General features: G+C 37.3%; 1 pseudogene; it reads left to right on the plus strand.

Annotated features, from left to right (window-relative positions):
• The window catches only part of LOC140963931 (uncharacterized), a 34,043-nt pseudogene extending 13,424 nt beyond the window's left edge, over positions 1 to 20,619 (plus strand).
• The last annotated feature ends 12 nt before the right edge of the window (positions 20,620 to 20,631 follow it).

The following is a 20,631-nucleotide window of genomic DNA, read 5'->3' on the forward strand; positions in this document are numbered from 1 at the left end:
TAGTTTACCATTTTTCCAAATTATGAAGGGAAGAGGCGTTTCGGAGGCGATCTTTGGAGAAGCTGTGCGCAGAGTAACCAGAGTGCACCCGCACTCTATTGTTCAGTGCACCCGCGGTGACCAGAGTGCACCCGCACTCCAAAATGTAGCGCACCCGCGGTCTACTGTTTCAGATTTTTGGATGAGATGCCGAAGGCATTGCGCACCCGCGGTGCAAGGGATAGCGCACCCGCGGTCCGTGAACAGTAAAGTCGTGTTTTTGGATTTAAGTGCTTAAATACATGAGTTGGTTCACTTTTCCCTCATTTCTCTCCTCATTCTCGATTTCTTCAGCGCACGGGAAGCTAGGGTTCCATTTTCTTTCTTTTATTTCTTAGATTCAAGCTTCTTGTTGGATTATTGAAGAGAGAACAAGGTTATTTTGAGTTCAAGGAGCTAAGGTAAGCTTGTGGCTTTGATTATTTCTTGGTTTATGGTGTTGGGAGAAGTCTTGGGTATTTAGAGTGTGTTAGCTTTATGAAGTTTATGGTATGGGTTTATGATTTTTGAGATGTTGATGGTGAAGTTTATGGTTTATTGTTGTAGGTTGTGTACCAAGAGAGTAGATTCAAGGTTCCAAGTGTTGTAAGTGGAATTCATTTCCTTGTGCTCACATGATAATATATGTATTGTGTTTCAATGGTTTTAACATGTTATTCCCTTCCATTTGATTCATGCTATGTATTAATACACTTTGTTGTATATTAGAGGCATTTTTGTCTCAATTATGAAAAAGGGAATACAAAAGAAAATAGAGTCTTCAAAGTGTTTGTTTTAATGCCAAAGAGAGAATTCAAATGTTTTATTGGATTGATAGATACATAGTCAGAGATTGCATGCAATTAGTTGATCAACGACCATAGGCTTATATCCCTCAGAGTTATCGATGTATATCGATGGGATATAGGTACAGAGACAGAGTTACTATATAGATATCAATCCAACAGAGAAAAGAGAAATACCATCTTATTGTTATATTATGCTATGTTATTCATGTTTCAGAGTTGATGGTATTTAATGTTTTCAAAGCCATGTTTTACAGAGTATGATATGTATTCATTGCTATGTAAGAGTTCCACTTGCTGAGTTTTATACTCATTTCAGTTATTTATGTGATGCAGATAAGAGCGACGAGTCAGGACGTTGATTGGAGCCGAGGTCATATGTATGAAAGATGGAAGGAAGAAAGATATTTTGATATACATGATCAAAATGACATTTTGTATTTTGTTGTATTATTTTATTGATCATGTGTTTATACTTTTGGTTATATATTGAAAATGTATTTTGAATCCTTCCTTCCTCCCTTCGAGAAAAATCTTTATTTCCGCTGACGGGTCAGAGCGTTACAATTATTTCATCATTTTAAGTGTATTTTAATCATGACTAAATGATGGTTCGGTGTTGGTTCGGGTTGGCACGGAGTCATGATTAAATACGAAGTCGTTGGGCGTAATTGTCTCGTTTTTGGATTCAATTACAAATTTTGGTCAAGAAAATCATTTGCATACTTTTATGTTACATTTTGGTCGCAACGAGCCTGGGAACGATCCAATCCATGTAGTAAATGTCACGCCCCGAGTCCGAAGCATCGGTGACATCCGACATTGTTTACCAATTACATTGAAAACAATAAAGCCTCGTATCAAATCAAACCAGTCTTTTTCATAAATAATATATTGTCTTACAATGACAAGGAAATAAGCTTTTACATCAGAGTTTTTCAGAAGCTAAACAAAAAGAAATATAATTTCTCGATTTCTCGAATTCTGATCACCATCCCCAAAACGCTTCTTGCTCCTCCTCGTTCATTTGTTCTTATTTTTTATCTGAAATTTGTAAGGGGTAAGTGTTTTGGGAAACACTCAGCAAGTGGGGGTCGATCGATTCCAAATATACATATAGAACTTAATTCTTTAAAAATTTCTTTTAACATACTTGCAAAACTCAATATTCCTGACTTGACACAACAGAAATGAAGCGAATAAAAGACGCAGCTTATCAAATGATTCAGAATAGAACAGAAACAATTCAGATCATTTCAGAACAGACAAAACACACTGTTACTCATCTCATTTCCATGGTCAAATTGTCCCCAATATGTTAGTCCTCTAAGGGGTGAGGCGAGAACATGGTATTATACCCACCAATGGGGGCCAGAACAGAACATGGTTTTATACCCACCAATGGGGGCCAGAACAGAATTACAATTCTCGTCCCATTTCAAATTCGAATCATAACAGTGCAACAGAATTCAGAAATAACGGACAGAGCTTTTCAGATATTCAGATTTCAGAGTTATTCAGACACAACAGAACCAAGAAATTCAAAGCACAAAAGAGAACACATAATCGATCGAAATTTTAAAATAGAACACACTGAAAATAAAAAAAAAAGGACACACCAGCATGCATGTCACGTTATTTATATCAAAGTTTAAAATAGAAACGAAGTACATAACAAAAGTCCACTTACCCTTGCAGATTTTTGTACGATGCTTTCTTTCCAAAAATTCGGGCAGCACTTCGGCTTAACTTTGATAACTGAGGTCTTCGATCCAGCAGCACTTTGACGCAGAATTCTAGCAATCGACTTCACGAAAATTTTTTCCTTCTTCCTTGCTAGCCTTGGCCGAAAATTGGGAGAGTTTGATGAAGGGGAGTGGGCCGAAATTTTGGTGTTTTGAGGGGAACTTTTGTTGTAATTTTTGATGTCTAGCATGTAGTATTTATAGGCAAGAAAAACCCTTCCACCTAGCCCCATCATGGCCGAAATCTTGGTCAACAAGAAAGGCTTGATTGCTCATTATTTTGGTTCAAAGATACATGTATCCCTCAAGCTCTAGGATGATTACTCAAACTCCCATGCATTCTTCAAGTTCTAGGATGATTATCCAAACTCCCATGCAATTTAAGTTTGTCTTAACCCTTAGCTCCTTCATTTATTATTTCTTGCATAATTAATTTGTCCAAACCTTTTGCTCCTCCCTTAGCTCCCTTTTTGTTCTTGTTAGGACAAGATTGGTTGAGTTGCTTTGTGCTGACGAATTGAGTCCCTGAGCTGGGGTTGTATTCCTCCCGTGACAGTACTTCAATGGATGCAGTTATTTCCAGCTTGGCCTCTCGTTGAGTTAATCTCCGAGCTTTGAAGCCATTTCTTCGAGTTAAGTTAGCTGAAATCTAAGTTAATATTCAAGTTATCTAGTTGGAATAAAAATTTTAGTGCTTAGTTTGAGTTAAACTTCAAGTTCGTATTACTTACTTGGCTAGTAAAATCCCGGGTTCTCACATCCCTCCCTCCTTATTGAAAGTTTCGTCCTCGAAACTTGCGTTAGCTTGATCTTTCGAATAGATGAGGGTACAGAGATTGCATTTTCTCTTCGAGTTCCCAAGTTGCCTCCCTTTCAGTGTGATTTGACCACTGTACTTTGACATAAGGTATTGTCCGATTTCTCAATACTTGGTCTTTCGAGTCCACTATTCGAGTAGGGACTTCTTCGTATTTGAGTTCTTCATTGAGGTTTCCCTCAATCATCAGTGGTGCAACTTTGAGTACGTGACTAGGGTCTGAGATGATTTTCTCAATTGCGAGATATGGAAAACGTTATGTATTCTGGACATTTCTGGTGGTAACGCCAATCGGTAAGCTATGGTTCCTACCTTTTCCAGTATCTCGAACGGTCCGACATACCTTGGATTTAACTTTTCAGATTTACGGAACCGAACCACTCCTTTCATGGGAGAGACCTTGACATAAGCTTCTTCACCAACTTCCAATTCAAACGGTCTTCTCTTCAAATCGGCCCAACTCTTTTGCCTATCTTGGGCTGCTTTGAGCCTCTCCTCGATTATGACTAATTTATCAACGGTTAACTGAATAAGTTCTGGTCCAGTGACAGCTTTTTCTCCGACCTCGTCCCAATATAGGGGCAACCTACATTTTCTTCCATACAAGGCCTCATACGGAGCCATCTCGATGCTACTGTAATAGCTGTTGTTATAGGCGAATTCGATCAGGGGTAACTGTTCACTCCAATTTCCGGAAAAATCCAGCGCACATGCCCGCAACATATCCTCGAGGGTCTAAATTGTCCTTTCGGTTTGGCCATCAGTCTGGGGATGATAAACCGTGCTGAGAGTAATCTTGGTTCCCATAGCCTTATGGAAACTCTTCCAAAATCTTGATACAAATCTTGGATCTCTGTCAGACAGTATACTTGTCGGGACTCCGTGTAGTCTCACTATGTTGTCCATATACAAGGTAGCAAGCTTATCAGGTTATAAGTCATCCGCACTGGCAAGAAATGTGCAGACTTGGTCAATCTGTCAACGATTACCAAGATACCATCGTGACCCTACCAGGATCTTGGTAGCCCTACAAAAAAATCCATGGAGATGTTATCCCACTTCCACTCCGGTATTTCCAATGGTTGTAAAAGTCCTCCAGTTCTTTAATGTTCTGCCTTAACTTGTTGACAGGTTAGGCATTTGGAAACAAAGACAGCCACGTCTCTCTTCATTCCGTTCTACCAGCAATTATTTTTTAAGTCTCTATACATTTTGGTACTCCCTGGATGCATCGAAAATCTTGATTTATGCGCCTCGGCCATTACCTCATCTCGAATTCCATCGATATTTGGCACATACAATCGTCCTTTCAACCAGAGTATCCCATTATCATCTATTTGAAATTCTGGAATTTTTCCTTCTCAGATTTGTTCTCTAATTTTAAGGATGGAGGTGTCTTGACTCTTCTTTAATTTGACGGTTTCCCGTAGTCCTGGTCGCGCTGATAGTGAAGATAAGCTTACTTTTCCAAAATTTCTTTGACTCAATGCATCAGCCACCTTATTCGTCTTTCTTGGATGATAATTGATTACCAAATTATAATCCTTTAGAAGTTCCATCCACCTTCTTTGCCTAATGTTTAATTCTTTCTGGGTGAAAATGTACTTGAGGCTCTGGTGATCGGTAAACACCTCACATTTTACTCCATAAAGGTAATGCCTCAAGATTTTAAGTGCAAACACAACCGCAGCTAACTCAAGGTCATGAGTGGGGTAATTCTGCTCATATTGGTCGTGAGGCATACGCAATTACCTGACCCTCTTGCATAAGCACACACCCTAATCTTTCCTTGGAAGCGTCACTGTACACAGTGAAATTCTTACCATCCTCGGGAAGAACTAGTACTGGTGTGGATGCGAGTTTCGTCTTCAGGGTTCCAAAAATTCTTTCACAAGCTTCATTCCAAATGAACTTCGAGTTTTTCTGAGTAAGCTTGGTGAGTGGAATGGCTATCGAAAAAAATCCTTCCTTAAATTTTCCGTAGTAGCCTGCTAAACCAGAAAACTCCTTACCTCAGTCACCGTCTTTGGTTGTTGCCAATCTTTTATTGCTTCCACTTTCTTAGGGTCTACTGACACTCCAAGTTCAGAAATTATATGGCCTAGGAATGCCACACTCTTTAACCAAAATTCACACTTCTTGAATTTGGCATAGAGTTCCTTCTCACGTAGTGTTTGCAGAGTGAGACGTAGATGTTCTCTATGTTCTTCTTCACTTGGTGAGTATACTAAGATATCATCTATAAAAACAACCACAAATCTGTCAAGGTATGGTTTGAATACTCGATTCATCAGGTCCATGAATGCTGCAGGAGCATTTGTCAGACCAAAGGGCATTACTGTGAATTCGTAATGTCCATATCTTGTTATAAAAGCAGTTTTAGGGATATCTTCTGCTTTGACCTTTAACTGATGATATCCTGAAATTAAATCAAGCTTTGAGAAAAATTTTGCTCCTTTTAGCTGATCAAAAAGATCATCTATTCTCGGGAGTGGGTACTTATTCTTTATGGTTATCTTGTTCAACTCCCGGTAATCAATACATAGCCTCATGCTCCCGTCCTTTTTCTTTACGAATAGCACTGGAGCTCCCCACGAGGATAAACTTGGGCGAATCTGCTTCTTGTCCAGTAATTCCTGGAGTTACTCTTTTAACTCCTTCAATTCAGCTGGAGCCATTCGGTATGGTACCTTTGATATGGGAGCAGCACCAGGGGCCAAGTTGATTTCAAATTCTATTTCCCTATCGGGTATCTCACCCGGTAGTTCTTCGGGGAAAACGTCTGGAAATTCTTGAACAATTGGTATATCTCCTAACGTTAGGGCTTCTTCTTCCTTGATCTCATTGATCATTGCCAGATAAATCTCCTTCACCTTCTTTTATGGCCTTCCAGGCTTGTGAGGCAGATAGTAGAGATTTCCGTTCTTTGGATTTTCCGTCGTATATGACTTCCTCTTTGTTCGAAGTCTGAATTCTAATATCTTTCCTTTGACAGTCTACCTTGGCATGGTTTTTAGCCACCCAGTCCATTCCAGGAATGATGTCGTACTCAACCATATTGAGTTGAATCCACATGGTTTTTAGCCAACCAGTCCATTCCAAGAATGATGTCAAACTCAACCATATTGAGTTGAATCAATTCCGCTCTGAAAGTTTGATTGCTGATACAAATTTTACAGTTTCGATACACTTTGTGTGATTCAATTACTTTACTCGTCTGTGTTGCCACTCTTAAGGGTTCACTAAGAGTATCATGTTTAAGTTTAAGCTTTTTAGCAAATCTTCTAGATACAAATGAATGTGTGGCACCACAATCAAACAAAGCATATACAGGCATTTTATTGAGTAAAATGGTACCTGCCACCACTTCGTTGGTATTATCATCTTCTTCTTGGGTTATCGCGTACACCTGAGCATTAGTCTTGTTTTCATGCTGTTTACTGGGCCCCGTCCCTTTGTCTTTGTTGTCTAGACAATCTTTAATTCTATGACCCACCTAAAACAAGCGCCTGTCTTCCGGTAACATTGTCCAACATGTTTCCGTTGACATGTATCACACCACTTTCCTTCGGTGTTACCAGCACTGCAAGAACTTCCTTTGAAAGACCCACCTGAATAATTTGGTTTCTTAAACTTGGGGCCATTCTGAGTAGATTGATTGTTCATCGGCCTTTTGTTCTTGTTTTCTTCCTCGCGTCGCTTCATATCAGTTTCTGCGCTCATTGCAACGCCCATCAAATCCGCAAAGTTGTTTGGCTTGAATACTGCCAATGCTGACTGAATTCGACTGTTGAGTCCCTTCTTGAAACGATGCATTTTTAACGTTTCATCCGACATGATCGTTGGGACATAATTTCCCAAATCGTTGAATCGTGAGGTGTACTCCATTACTAACATGTTTGGAGCCTGTTTGAAGCTTTCAAATTCACCCAACTTCTGTAGTCGAAATTCGGCTGGGTAGTATTGTTTCAAAAACTCTCTTTTAAATATCTGCCATGTGATCTCTTCCACCTCTGTCCAAGATGGCGACACAGTTTCCCACCATTTCCTAGCCCGTTCTTCCAAAAACGGTGTTACAACCTCCACTCTCAGTTCTTCAGGTATCTCCAGTAAATGCAATTGTGTTTCGACGTTCTTGAGCCAGTTGTGACTGACTTCCGGGTCTGGGTTTCCATCAAAAGTTGGAACTCGATTCCTTCTTAGAGATTCATAATGGTATTTAATTCCACGAGGTTGTGGTTCTTGAGGTGGTTGGATAGCGTTAGCTAATGGGTTCACGGATCCTTGCAACGTCGCAGCTACGATAGTGGCTATTGCCATCATATCTTCTTGGCTGAGGTTTACTCTCTGAGGTGGTGGTGGATTTTCATTTTGGTTGGCGCCACGAGGGTTACGGTTGTTTCGGGGTGGTCTGCCTGCCATATTCTATAAATATGTATTTTATTAATTTGTTTGCCACAATATTTAATCAAATAAATCATTTCATTAAATTGTAAAAATTTTCATACAATCAATCTTTTCAGAATAAATGTTTAATCAAATAGCTCTAGGTACAAGTGGTGCCTATTCTAGAGTTTTTTTCCCTACTCATCTATAACTTCACCGTCTCCTTCTGCTTCATTAATTCCTTCCTCTACGGGGTTTTCTTCTAGTTGTTCCATGAGTTCTTCCATATTGATCATATCGTTTTGCAGGTGCTCAATGTAATTCTGCAGTTGTGTGTTGTGATGATCAAGGTTGTTTACTTGATCTTGTAGCTCCTGTATTGTTGATTGGCTTACTTTCTCATTGATTTCTTGATCTGCGATCTGTTCCTCCAGACGGCGTTGTGTTTTGAGAAGGCTATCGTCCCGGATTTTGAGGGTAAAAATCCTATCCTGAGCTTTGTTTAACTCTTGCTTGGTGATTTCGTGTCGACATTCCGACTCTAGATGATAAGCGGCATAACGACTTACGTCCTCGCGTAGTTTCTTCTCTTCCTCTTTGGCCTCACGAAGATCCTCCGTCATGCATACATTATTCCCGTCTAACTGGAAATTATCTCTTTCGAGTTTCTCATTTTTTTCTTTCAGTGTTTTAATTTCTGACTCCTTTTCCTGAAGTTGATTTTGAAGTTCATTTCTAATGCGTTGAAGATCCATAATGTTTTCCTATAAAAAACAATTTTATACTTAAGATACTTATCAAATTTTTAAATATGCAATAAAAGGATAATTGAAATTTTCAAAATAATTTGGTACACATAGTATTTTCTTAGTCACAAATTTTATTACAACCCAGATATTATAAAACTAATCTAATCGAACATCTCTCCGCCATCGCTGTCACTGGCGCTGTCATCTCCGGCCACCTCCATCGGTGCTACCTTCTCTTCCTCCATGTTCTCTATCACCAAATGCAGGTAATTATTCTGATCTTGAAGTCTGTCCATGGTGCCATGGAGCTTCGAAATGTACCGATCCTGTCTGGCGTTGTACTCCTCCCGGCGCTGACGGGCCTGAGCAGCACGTCCTCGCTCTATCTCCACTCTATCCAATAAATTCTTGTTAAGTGTAGCTAAGCGCGTGATGCGAGTGGAATCGGTCGGTATCTGTAGCAGCTGGCTCTCCGCCAAGTCCAGATGATGAGTCAATCGTTGTACATCGGTCTCCAGTATGAGTCTACTCTCAATAATCTCCTGTTTCTCCAACTTTTCTCTAGCCAGTTGCGCCTTCAGGGTCGCAATTTCTCTAGTCTGATTGTCAATCGTGAGCTGGCGCATGCGAAGGGCAGCCTGAGCACGGGTACGTGGAGCAGCCATTTCCTTGGATAAAATCGAAGGCAAAGCATCAGAATCGTATGAAGGATAGAAAGGCACAAATAATAGAAACAAAGTGGTCGTGGAAAAATTTTGATACTAAGAATTGCGAAGCGATTGAAGGGATAGATTTCTGAAGTCTATTCAAAATTTAAGCATCAGATGAAAGTTGGATTTCAAGAACAGATGAAAGTTGGACTCAAATTGGGATGCACTAGGCTTTTGCCAAAATTTGACTTCGCCAAATTTTGTCTATCAAAATCCCAGAGGGATTATGAACCTGGTGGCTCTGATATCACTTAAATGTCACGGCCCGAGTCCGAAGCATCGATGACATCCGGCATTGTTTAGCAATTACATTGAAAACAATAAAGCCTCGTATCAAATCAAACCAGTCTTTTTCATAAATAATATATTGTCTTACAATGACAAGGAAATAAGCTTTTATATCAGAGTTTTTCAGAAGCTAAACAAAAAGGAATACAATTTCTCGATTTCTCGAATTCTGATCACCATCCCCAAAACGCTTCTTGCTCCTCCTCGTTCATTTGTTCTTCATTTTTATCGTAAATTTGTAAGGGGTGAGTGTTTTGGGAAACACTCAGCAAGTGGGGGTCGATCGATTCCAAAGATACATATAGAACTTAATTCTTTAAAAATTTCTTTTAACATACTTTCATAACATACTTTCAAAACTCAATATTCCTAACTTGACACAACATAAACGAAGCGAATAAAAGACGGAGCTTATCAAATGATTCTGAACAGAACAGAAACAATTCAGATCATTTCAGAATAGACAAAACACACTGTTACTCATCTCATTTCCATGGTCAAATTGTCCCCAATATGTTAGTCCTCTAAGGGGTGAGGACAGAACATGGTTTTATACCTACCAATGGGGGCCAGAACATGGTATTATACCCACCAATGGGGGCAGAACAGAACATGGTTTTATACCCACCAATGGGGGCCAGAACAGAATTATAATTCTCGTCCCATTTCAAATTCGAATCTTAACAGTGCAACAGAATTCAGAAGTAACAGACAGAGCTTTTCAGATATTTAGATTTCAGAGTTATTCAGACACAGCGGAACCAAGAAATTCGAAGCACAAAAGAGAACACATAATCGATCGAAATTTTAAAATAGAACACACTGATATTTTCGAAAAAAGGACACACCAGCATGCATGTCACGTTATTTTTATCAAAGTTTAAAATAGAAACGAAGTACATAACAAAAGTCCACTTACCCTTGCAGATTTTTGTATGAAGCTTTCTTTCCAAAAATTCGGGCAGCACTTCGGCTTAACTTTGATAACTGAGGTCTTCGATCCAGCAGCACTTCGACGCAGAATTCTAGAAATCGACTTCACGAAAATTTCTTCCTTCTTAGCCTTGGCCGAAAATTGGGAGAGTTTGATGAAAGGGAGTGGGCCGAAATTTTGGTGTTTTGAGGGGAACTTTTGGTGTAATTTTTGAAGTCTATCATGTAGTATTTATAGGCAAGAAAAACCCTTCCACCTAGCCCCATCATGGCCGAAATCTTGGTCAACAAGAAAGGCTTGCTTGCTCATTATTTTGGTTCAAAGATTCATGTATTCCTCAAGCTCTAGGATGATTACTCAAACTCTCATGCATTCTTCAAGTTCTAGGATGATTATCCAAACTCCCATGAAAATTAAGTTTGTCTTAACCCTTAGCTTCTTCATTGATTATTTCTTGCATAATTAATTTGTCCAAACCTTTAGCTCCTCCCTTAGCTCCCTTTTAGTTCTTGTTAGGACAAGATTGGTTGAGCTGCTTTGAGCTGAAGAATTGAGTCCTTGAGCTGGGGTTTTATTCCTCCCGTGACAGTACTTCAATGGATGCAGTTATTTCCAGCTTGGCCTCTCGTTGAGTTAATCTCCGAGCTTTGAAGCCATTTCTTCGAGTTAAGTTAGCTGAAATCTAAGTTAATATTCAAGTTATCTAGTTGGAATAAAAATTTTAGTGCTTAGTTTGAGTTAAACTTCAAGTTCGTATTACTTACTTGGCTCGTAAAATCCCGGGTTCTCACAGTAAAATAATACAGGATATTTCATTATGCCATTTAATTATATTACGTGCATAAAAATATAAAATATTCATTTTTGAGATTTATGCGATATTGCTTGTGGCCATTTCACTATCATTGGATTATTATTTCATCCGGTCGCCAGTTACCGGTCAGTTTAGTTTGTACCACCCTGTATACTGTGGCATTAGTTTGATCAGACGTACATTATTTCACCCGATCGTCAGTTACCGGTCCGGTCGCCAGTTACCGGTCAGTTCAGTTCAGTGCAGGGGCCACTTGCGTAGACCATAATCTCAACAGAAAATTTATGACATTTTATTTATGACAGAGCTCGATTGAGCAAGCATTTCACTTATGATTTTTAGTCAGTTATGCACATGACTAGTTGTTTTCACATTATTCCTCATGACATGATATTTTTATTCACATGCAACTTTTTTATATTATTTACTCGTTATTTACGATATATGTGTGCTGAGTCTTTAGACTCACTAGACTTGATTGTTGTAGGTACTGATGAGGTCGGGACCGAGGGCGAGGACCAGTGAGCTAGCTTGGGTAGGCAGTAGTGGAACCCGAGGACCTCATTTACAACACTTGACATTTTTATGTTCAAACAATTTTATCAGTTGTTGCATACTTTAACTTGTTATTTTGGCGAGTAATGATTTATTCCGCTGTGATTTTGAACATCAAACTTTACTTATCAGTTTATTTTATAAATGAGGCATTTTAATTATTTGAAAAGAAAATTTTAATTTTTCCGCAAATTTTCAAACACGAATTTTCGGGCCATTATTGCTGGTATCAGAGCAATGGTTCTGTAAAGGGTTGTACTACTACTAACCACGAGAAGCTCACGAAGTCACGTCTTCGGTCTGTAAGTTTTACATTTACGCATTTTATTTAAAGCATGAATTATTGTAACTGCATGATCTCGTGGAACGTTTTTTTCGTTCAGATTTTAATTGATCAGTATTTATTTAAATTTAAATAAATTATGGAATTATGCATGTTGGTTACGTATGGGTTATGCATGGAACAGTATGCCTCCTAGACGTATTCTTGAGCGTACGAGAGATGATGAGCCTCGCCAGGAGGATAGAGAGGAGCCGAGGCTGGAGAGGAACGGACCTCCACCCCCTCCACCTGGCATGAATGCCCAGATGCTAGCTGGGATGACTCAGTTCTTCGCGCAGTTTGCGGGGAACAATGCTGTGGCAGCCAGGTCGACAGGGCCCGAGGCTGTATACGAGAGATTCATGAAGATGCGTCCGAAGGAGTTTTCAGGGACATCGGACCCATGATTGCCGAGGGTTTGATCAAGTCCCTTGAGGTTATCTTTGAGTTCATGGAGCTTGGAGAAGCAGACAGAGTACGCTGTGCTACATACTTGTTCGGAGGAGATGCCCGCTTATGGTGCGAAGGAGCATCAGTAGCCCTGAACTTGGCTACACTGAGTTGGGCGCGCTTCACGGAGGTATTCTACTCCAAATATTTTACTGAGGAAGTGCGCACCAGGCTGACCACGGAGTTCATGAGCCTGAGGCAGGGAGATATGACTGTTACGGAGTTCATCCGTAAGTTTGAAAGGGGTTGTCATTTTGTGCCCCTGATCGCGAATGATGCTAGAGCAAAGTTGATGCATTTCTTGGTGGGTCTATGGCCGATCTTGCGCCGTGATGTTAGGGTGTCTGACCCTACTTCTTATGAGGTCGCTGTCTCCAAAGCCCTAGCCACAGAGCAGGATCAGCGTGATATTGAGAGAGATCGCTTGGGGAAGCGACCAGTCCAGGTACCACACCGCCCTCCTCCTCAGCACCATCAGCAGCAGAACAAAAGGCCTTTTCACGGGCCGCCTAGAAACAGAGGTCAGCAGCAGCGGGGACGCCCAGCCCCGAGGACTTTTGAGCACCCAGTTTGCCCTAAGTGCTCTCGTCGCCATCCTGGAGCATTTATGTTTGGCTCAGGAAAGTGTTATAAGTGTGGTAGTCCAGAGTTTTTGCCCTTCATGTGACAGAGACGAACCCGGAGACCATGCTTATGCCTGGTATCTTAACGCTTTGAGTTATATTTGAAATTCGATGTTTTGGGAATCTAGATTAATATTTTTGAACTTAGAATTGCGATAGGATTGCATGCTCTACTCAGTATTATTTTCGGGAATTAGGATAGAAGAACTCTGGCCTTTGCATGTTTATAAGTTTAGTTCTTGCAACTATTGGGTTCAACTTAGAGTTCCGATCTTTCAGGGAGAATTTTTATATCTGGTTCCGCTACGAAGGCCTTGATAGATTCAGAGGCCACTCACTCATTTATTTCGGAGGTCTTTGCTAATTTCCACAAGGTCAAGACCGTTGGGCTAGATGTAGCCTATTCAGTAGTATTGCCTTCTGGTGAGGACATGGCAGCTACCAGTGTGATCCGAGACATAGATCTTGAGCTCCATGGCAACCTAGTTTATGCGGATCTGATCGTGTTGCCGATGCCAGAGTTTGACATCAAACTAGGGATGGATTGGCTATTGATAAACATAAAAATTGTACATTAATTAAATGTTTTATAATATAATTATATAGTTTTTGTTTTTTTAAATGTTTAAATATTATATGTTTTATAATAAATTGTATAAAATATAAGTTGTTGTGTAATTACAAGTTTTTACTATTTTTTACAGGTTTGATAAAACAAGAATAAACTTGGCGTTGCAAATGGGATTAAGATGATTCTTGGACCTGTAGAAAGTTGATTATAATATCTACAATATTGTTGATAAGCATGAGATAAAAATCCTCTCACAATTAGGATCAAATTAAGCAACAAATAAAGTTACCAAAAGAGTGGCAGTTTTACTATGCTCTAGTATTTTGACCATATCTCTCAAATTACTTGGTCAAATGGTTTGAAAAAAATACCACAGTTAGACAACTCAATTATCCACATGTTTCTTTTTATGTGAAGAAGCAAATTCGGAGAAGAAAATTTTCAAAAGTGATGTGTAATATAATATAATAGCTTGGAACACCAATGAAGACTTATGTGTAAAAAAATAATATTTTATTTGTGGTTGTCTCCCCAAATTTGGCTAGAAATAGGGGTGCATTGTAATGTATTGAGATATCCCTCATTCTATGAACAAACCTTTGAGTTCATAATATTTCTCTCTATATTTTTCCTATATTTCTTCATTTAAATACAATTAGCATGTTAATTTCATATTCAAAGTTTTACACTTTGAATAATGAATACTTCCTAAAGTTGAGATGATAAGGTGAAACTATTGGCATGATAATAAGGTTATTAAAAGGTAAGAATCTATGTTTTATATTATTTAATCATTATTTATTGTTTATGTTATATTTATTTCTTTAAGCATTTTTATACCCTACTTATAAGTGGGAGTTTTGATTTATTGTTGCTATATGTTACACTAAATTCTTGGAACCATTTAAATGTTAGTTTGGTATTACCAACCATTTAAAGTGGATGCCTTGATTTATTATATATAAATATATTATAATATTAAATTCTTGGAACCATTTAAATGTTAGTTTGGTTTTACCAACCATTTAACTTGGATTCCTTGATTTATTATATATGAATATATCATAGTATTAATTTATTGGTACCATTTAAATGTTTGTTTGGTTTTACCAACCATTTAAAGTGGAAACCTTGATTTATTGTTTACAAATATATATAGCACAATAAATACTTGACCACATTTATAAGTTTTGATATATATTATATACTTATAAGATAATAATTTATATAAATATGATTATTTAATACATTGGAACCATTTTATTAAGTGGATTTCGATATTGTTCGTTAATGTTAAATTTATTAAAATACCAAGAGTGGATCCTTTAATCCCAACTACTTAAATTAAAATTTGAACAATTAAAATTTACCCATTAAAGATTCAAACAATTAAAATTAAAAAGAAACAAAAGCAAAAACAAAACAAAAAGAAATTGTAGTGGACTTGTAATTACCTTAGCTTCCCTGTGGATACGATATCGGACTCACCGAATTATACTACTTGTGGATAACCTGCTCTTGGGAGTGTAACAATCAAAGTGACAACAAGTTTTTGACGCCGTTGCCGGAGAAGTATAATTTAATTTCAAGTCTATTTAATTTTGTTTATAGTTTATTTTTCTTTATTTGAATTTTTATTGCTTTTGTGTGTTTTTATTCTTTTGCATTTGCATTTGCATTTGCATGAGCATTATTTGGTCATGTACACTTAGTGGTCGACTCATTCGAACTCAACATTTATTTTCACAAGACATGGCGGAAGAACCCATCCAAGAAAATGAAGATGAAATTCAATCTCAACATGATCATGATAGACGAAGAACACTTAGAGATCACATTAATCCTACACGTACTAGTGCACCTTCATGTCTAGTTTTTCCCCCTGATGCATCTCATTTCAATTTTAAGCCTGGTATTATCTAACTTTGACCCACCTTTCATGGTTTAGATTCTGAAAATCCATACATGCATTTACGAGAGTTTAAAGAAGTGTGCAATACATATAATGATCTAAATTGTAGCATGAACACCATTCGACTTAAGCTTTTTCCTTTTTCTTTAAAAGATGAAGCTAAAACTTGGCTACAAAATCTTAGATCAGGATCAATTCGAACATGGGATGAATTGCAACAACAATTTTTGAAAAAGTTTTTTCCATCTCATAGAACAAATTCTTTCAAAAGGCAAATCATCACTTTCACTCAAAAACAAGGAGAAACTTTTTATCAGTGTTGGGATAGATATAAAGAATTGCTTAATCTTTGTCCTCATCATGGTTTTGAAATTTGGAGAGTTGTTTCTCAATTTTATGAAGGCTTAACACCTAAAGATAGGCAAATGGTTGAATTTATGTGTAATGGAACATTTGAAGATAAAGATCCAAATGAGGCAATTGAGTATCTCGATTCATTAGCTGAAAATGCTCAAAATTGGGACACTATAGGTACAATCGAACCATCAAACAAGATTCAATCTCCTACATCTGGTGGAGGTATGTACACTCTCAAAGATGAACATGATCTTCAAGCTAGATTTACCTCTTTGGCAAGAAAAGTTGAGGCACTTGAATTGAAAAAGAATGGTCAATTAAAATCTGTTCAAGAAATTGCATGTCACATCTGTGATACAAGTGATCATTCTACAAAAGATTGTCCCACTTTGCCTTCTTTTAAAGAATGTCTCCATGAACAAGCCAATGTTTTAAACAATCTCAAAAGGCCAAATTTTGAACCATTTTCTCAAAGTTACAATCCAGGTTGGCGAAATCATCCAAATTTTAGTTGGAGGAATGATAATGCTGCACAATTTTCACAACCACATTTCCAAAATCAACAAAATTTTCAAAATTATGCACCTTATGTTCCTCCACCTAAAAGGAATTTGGAAGATATATTGAATTCTTTCATTGCAAAGCAAGAGTCTATCAATACTCAAACTGCTCAAACCATGACAGATTTGAAAGATACTCTTGCTAAATTTGCATCTGCACTTAATGTTCATGAAAAAGGTAAATTTCCTTCACAACCTCTGCCTAATCCCAAGGATCATCATTCACAAACTGGAACTTCTGGAACTCAACCGATGGATCAGGTAAAATCTGTTATTACCCTTCGAAGTGGTAAGGTTGTGGAAAAATCCATTCTTGAACCTTGTGAAGATGATGATAAATCAACTCCAAAGGGTAAGGAAGTGGAACCCATAACTTGCGAAGAGGAGGTTCAACAGACAGTGTCACCACCATTCCCTCATGCATTGAAAAATACAAAAAAATCAAATTTGAATTCTGATATATATGATATTTTTAAACAAGTAAAAGTTAATATTCCTTTATTAGATGCAATAAAACAGGTACCATCATATGCCAAATTTTTGAAAGACTTGTGCACTGTGAAAAGAAAATTGAATGTGAAAAAGAAAGCATTTTTAGCCGAACAAGTAAGTGCAATCATTCAAAATAATAATGCTTTGAAATACAAAGACCCTGGTTGTCCTACTATTTCTTGTATTATTGGAGAACGAAAGATTAAAAAAGCCTTGCTTGACCTTGGAGCTAGTGTGAATTTACTTCCATATTCAGTTTATCAAGAACTCAATCTAGGCGAGTTAAAACCTACTTCGGTAACACTTTTACTTGCTGATAGATCTGTTAAAGTGCCAAGAGGTATGGTAGAAGACGTGTTGGTCCAAGTTGATAACTTTGTATATCCTGTCGATTTCATAGTTTTAGATACACAACCTATCGAAGCTTGTAATGCAATTCCTGTAATTTTAGGTCGTCCATTTTTAGCAACTTCTAATGCTCTTATAAATTGCAGGAATGGAATAATGAAGTTGTCATTTGGTAACATGACCTTGGAGCTTAATGTGTTTAATCTTTGTAAGCAACCACATGACAAAGGAGATGAAAGTGAAGATGAAAATCTTATTGAAACTCTTGTGGAAGAAAACATTCAAGAAGGGAGTACTCGTGATCAATTAGATATTTGTTCAATTGAAACTGTTAAAGAAAATATTGAAATTGATCTTGATGATTTTATCAGGTATCACTCGTTACCAGGATCAGAGAAAGAATTTGATGCAAAATATGAGAACAAAGACGAACCACCCATATTGGAGTTAAAACCCTTGCCAGAAGAATTGAAGTATGCATTTCTTGGAGAAGATGAAACATATCCGGTGGTAATTTCTTCCAAACTAGCAAGTGATGAAGAAGGTAAATTAGTTGATATGCTTAAAAGACATAAAAATGTGATTGGTTGGACACTAAAAGATCTCAAGGGCATTAATCCACTAATTTGCACTCACAAAATTCACTTAGAAGAAAATGCAAAAACATCTCAACAACCACAAAGGAGATTAAATCCACACATGAAAGATGTTGTGAAAACTGAACTTCTCAAACTACTTGATGTTGGGATTATCTACGCTATTTCTGATAGTAAGTGGGTAAGCCCAACACAAGTAGTATTGAAAAAATCTGGCATCAAAGTGATAAAAAATGAAAAAGGTGAATTGTTAACAAGTCGAGACCCATCTAGTTGGCGGATGTGTATTGATTATAGAAAATTAAATGACGCCACTAGAAAAGATCATTTTCCATTACCATTTTTGGATCAAATTTTAGAAAGAGTAGCAGGTCATCCATACTACTGTTTTCTTGATGGATATTCAGGTTATTATCAACTTCCCATTGCACTCGAAGATCAAGATAAAACTACATTCACATGTCCTTTTGGAACATTTGCATTTAGAAGGATGCCATTTGGGTTATGCAATGCCCCAACAACATTTCAAAGATGTATGCTAAGCATTTTTTTTGACATTTTTGAAAATTGTTTGGAAATTTTCATGGATGATTTAACTGTAATTGGGAATACATTTGATAATTGTCTTGAAAATTTGGAAAAAGTTTTAAAAAGATGCGAGGAAAAAGGTCTTATTTTAAATTGGGAAAAATGTCATTACATGATTACTTCTGGAATTGTTTTGGGACATGTCGTGTCATCCCATGGAATTGAAGTTGATAAAGCAAAAGTTGATGTCATTGCCAATTTACCCCCTCCAAAAACCATTAAAGAAATTTGTTCATTTTTGGGACAAGCTGGATTTTATAGGAGATTTATAAAGGACTTTAGTTTAATCTCTAAACCCATTTGTAACCTCTTAACAAAAGACAATGCATTTGAGTGGACTCAAGAATGTCAAAATGCTTTTGATAAAATCATTCGACATTTAACATCAGCTCCTATCATGCAACCTCCTGATTGGTCTTTACCATTTGAAATCATGTGCGATGCGAGTGATTATGCAGTCGGTGCAGTATTGGGTCAAAGAAGAAACGGTAAGCCTTATGTGATATATTATGCAAGTAGAACTTTAAACAAGGCTCAAATGAATTACTCCACAACTGGAAAAGAACTACTTGCTGTAATATTTGCATTAGATAAATTTCGTTCTTATTTGATTGGATCAACAACTATCGTGTTTACTGATCATTCTGCTATTAGATATTTGTTGACCAAACACGATGCAAAGCCACGACTTATACGATGGATTTTGTTGCTCCAAGAATTTGACATTGTGATCAAAGATAAAAAAGGAACCGAGAATGTCGTAGCCGATCATTTATCGAGACTAGTAACAGGATCATCTTGTGAAATGACACCAGTTAACGATAATTTTCCTGATGAACATCTATTTTCAGTTATTACTACACCTTGGTTTGCTAACATAGTAAATTTTCTTGTGACAGAAAAAATGCCACCGCAATGGAGTTATCAAGATAAAAGAAAATTTTTGAATGAGGTAAAAAACTTTTATTGGGATGATCCGTATCTGTTCAAGTATTGTCCGGATCAAATTTTTCGATGTTGCATACCCGACAATGAGGTAAGTAGTGTCACTAAATTTTGTCATTCAGAAGCATGTGGAGGACATTTTTCTTCAAAGAAAACAGCTGCAATAATCCTGCAGTGTGGATTTTATTGGCCCACTTTGTTTAAAGACACCCAAGAAATCTGCAAGATCTGTAAAAATTGTCAAAAATTGGGTGAGATTTCAAAAAGAAACATGATGCCTTTGAATCCTATTATGGAAATTGAAAACTTTGATTGTTGGGGAATAGATTTTATAGGACCTTTTCCACCGTCGTTTAAATACTTGTATATTTTAGTTGCAGTTGATTATGTTTCCAAATGGATAGAGGCAATTCCATGTCGAACAAATGATCATAAAATCGTCATCAAATTTTTAAAAGAAAAATTTTTTAGTAGATTTGGAATTTCTCGAGCCATGATAATTGATGGGGGAACTCACTTTGTTAATAAACCATTTGCTTCATTAATGAAAAAATATGGTATTACTCACCAAGTAACTACTCCTTATCATCCTCAAACAAATGGACAAGTTGAATTAGCTAATAGGAAGATAAAGCAATATTTGGAAAAAACTGTTAACTCAAATAGAAAAGATTGGTCTCTGCGACTTAATGATGCACTTTGGGCATATCGAACAGCTTTTAAAACATCATTGAATATGTCTCCCTATAGGTTGGTTTATGGAAAACATTGTCATTTGCCTGTGGAATTGGAACATAAAGCTTATTGGGCGATCAAAACTTTAAATTCAAACATGGACGATGCCAACAAATTGCGTAAATTGCAACTTAATGAACTTGATGAACTCAGAAATGACGCGTATGAGAATTCAAGGATTTATAAAGCAAAAATCAAATCATTTCATGATAAAACAATTCTTAGAAAATCTTTTGAGATTGGTAAAAAAGTTTTGCTTTATAATTCTCGACTTCACATATTCCCAGGAAAATTACGATCAAGATGGACA

The sequence above is a fragment of the Primulina huaijiensis genome, chromosome 18 (genome assembly GCF_012295235.1).
Source record: "Primulina huaijiensis isolate GDHJ02 chromosome 18, ASM1229523v2, whole genome shotgun sequence".
In the NCBI taxonomy this organism is placed as follows: Eukaryota; Viridiplantae; Streptophyta; class Magnoliopsida; order Lamiales; family Gesneriaceae; genus Primulina; species Primulina huaijiensis.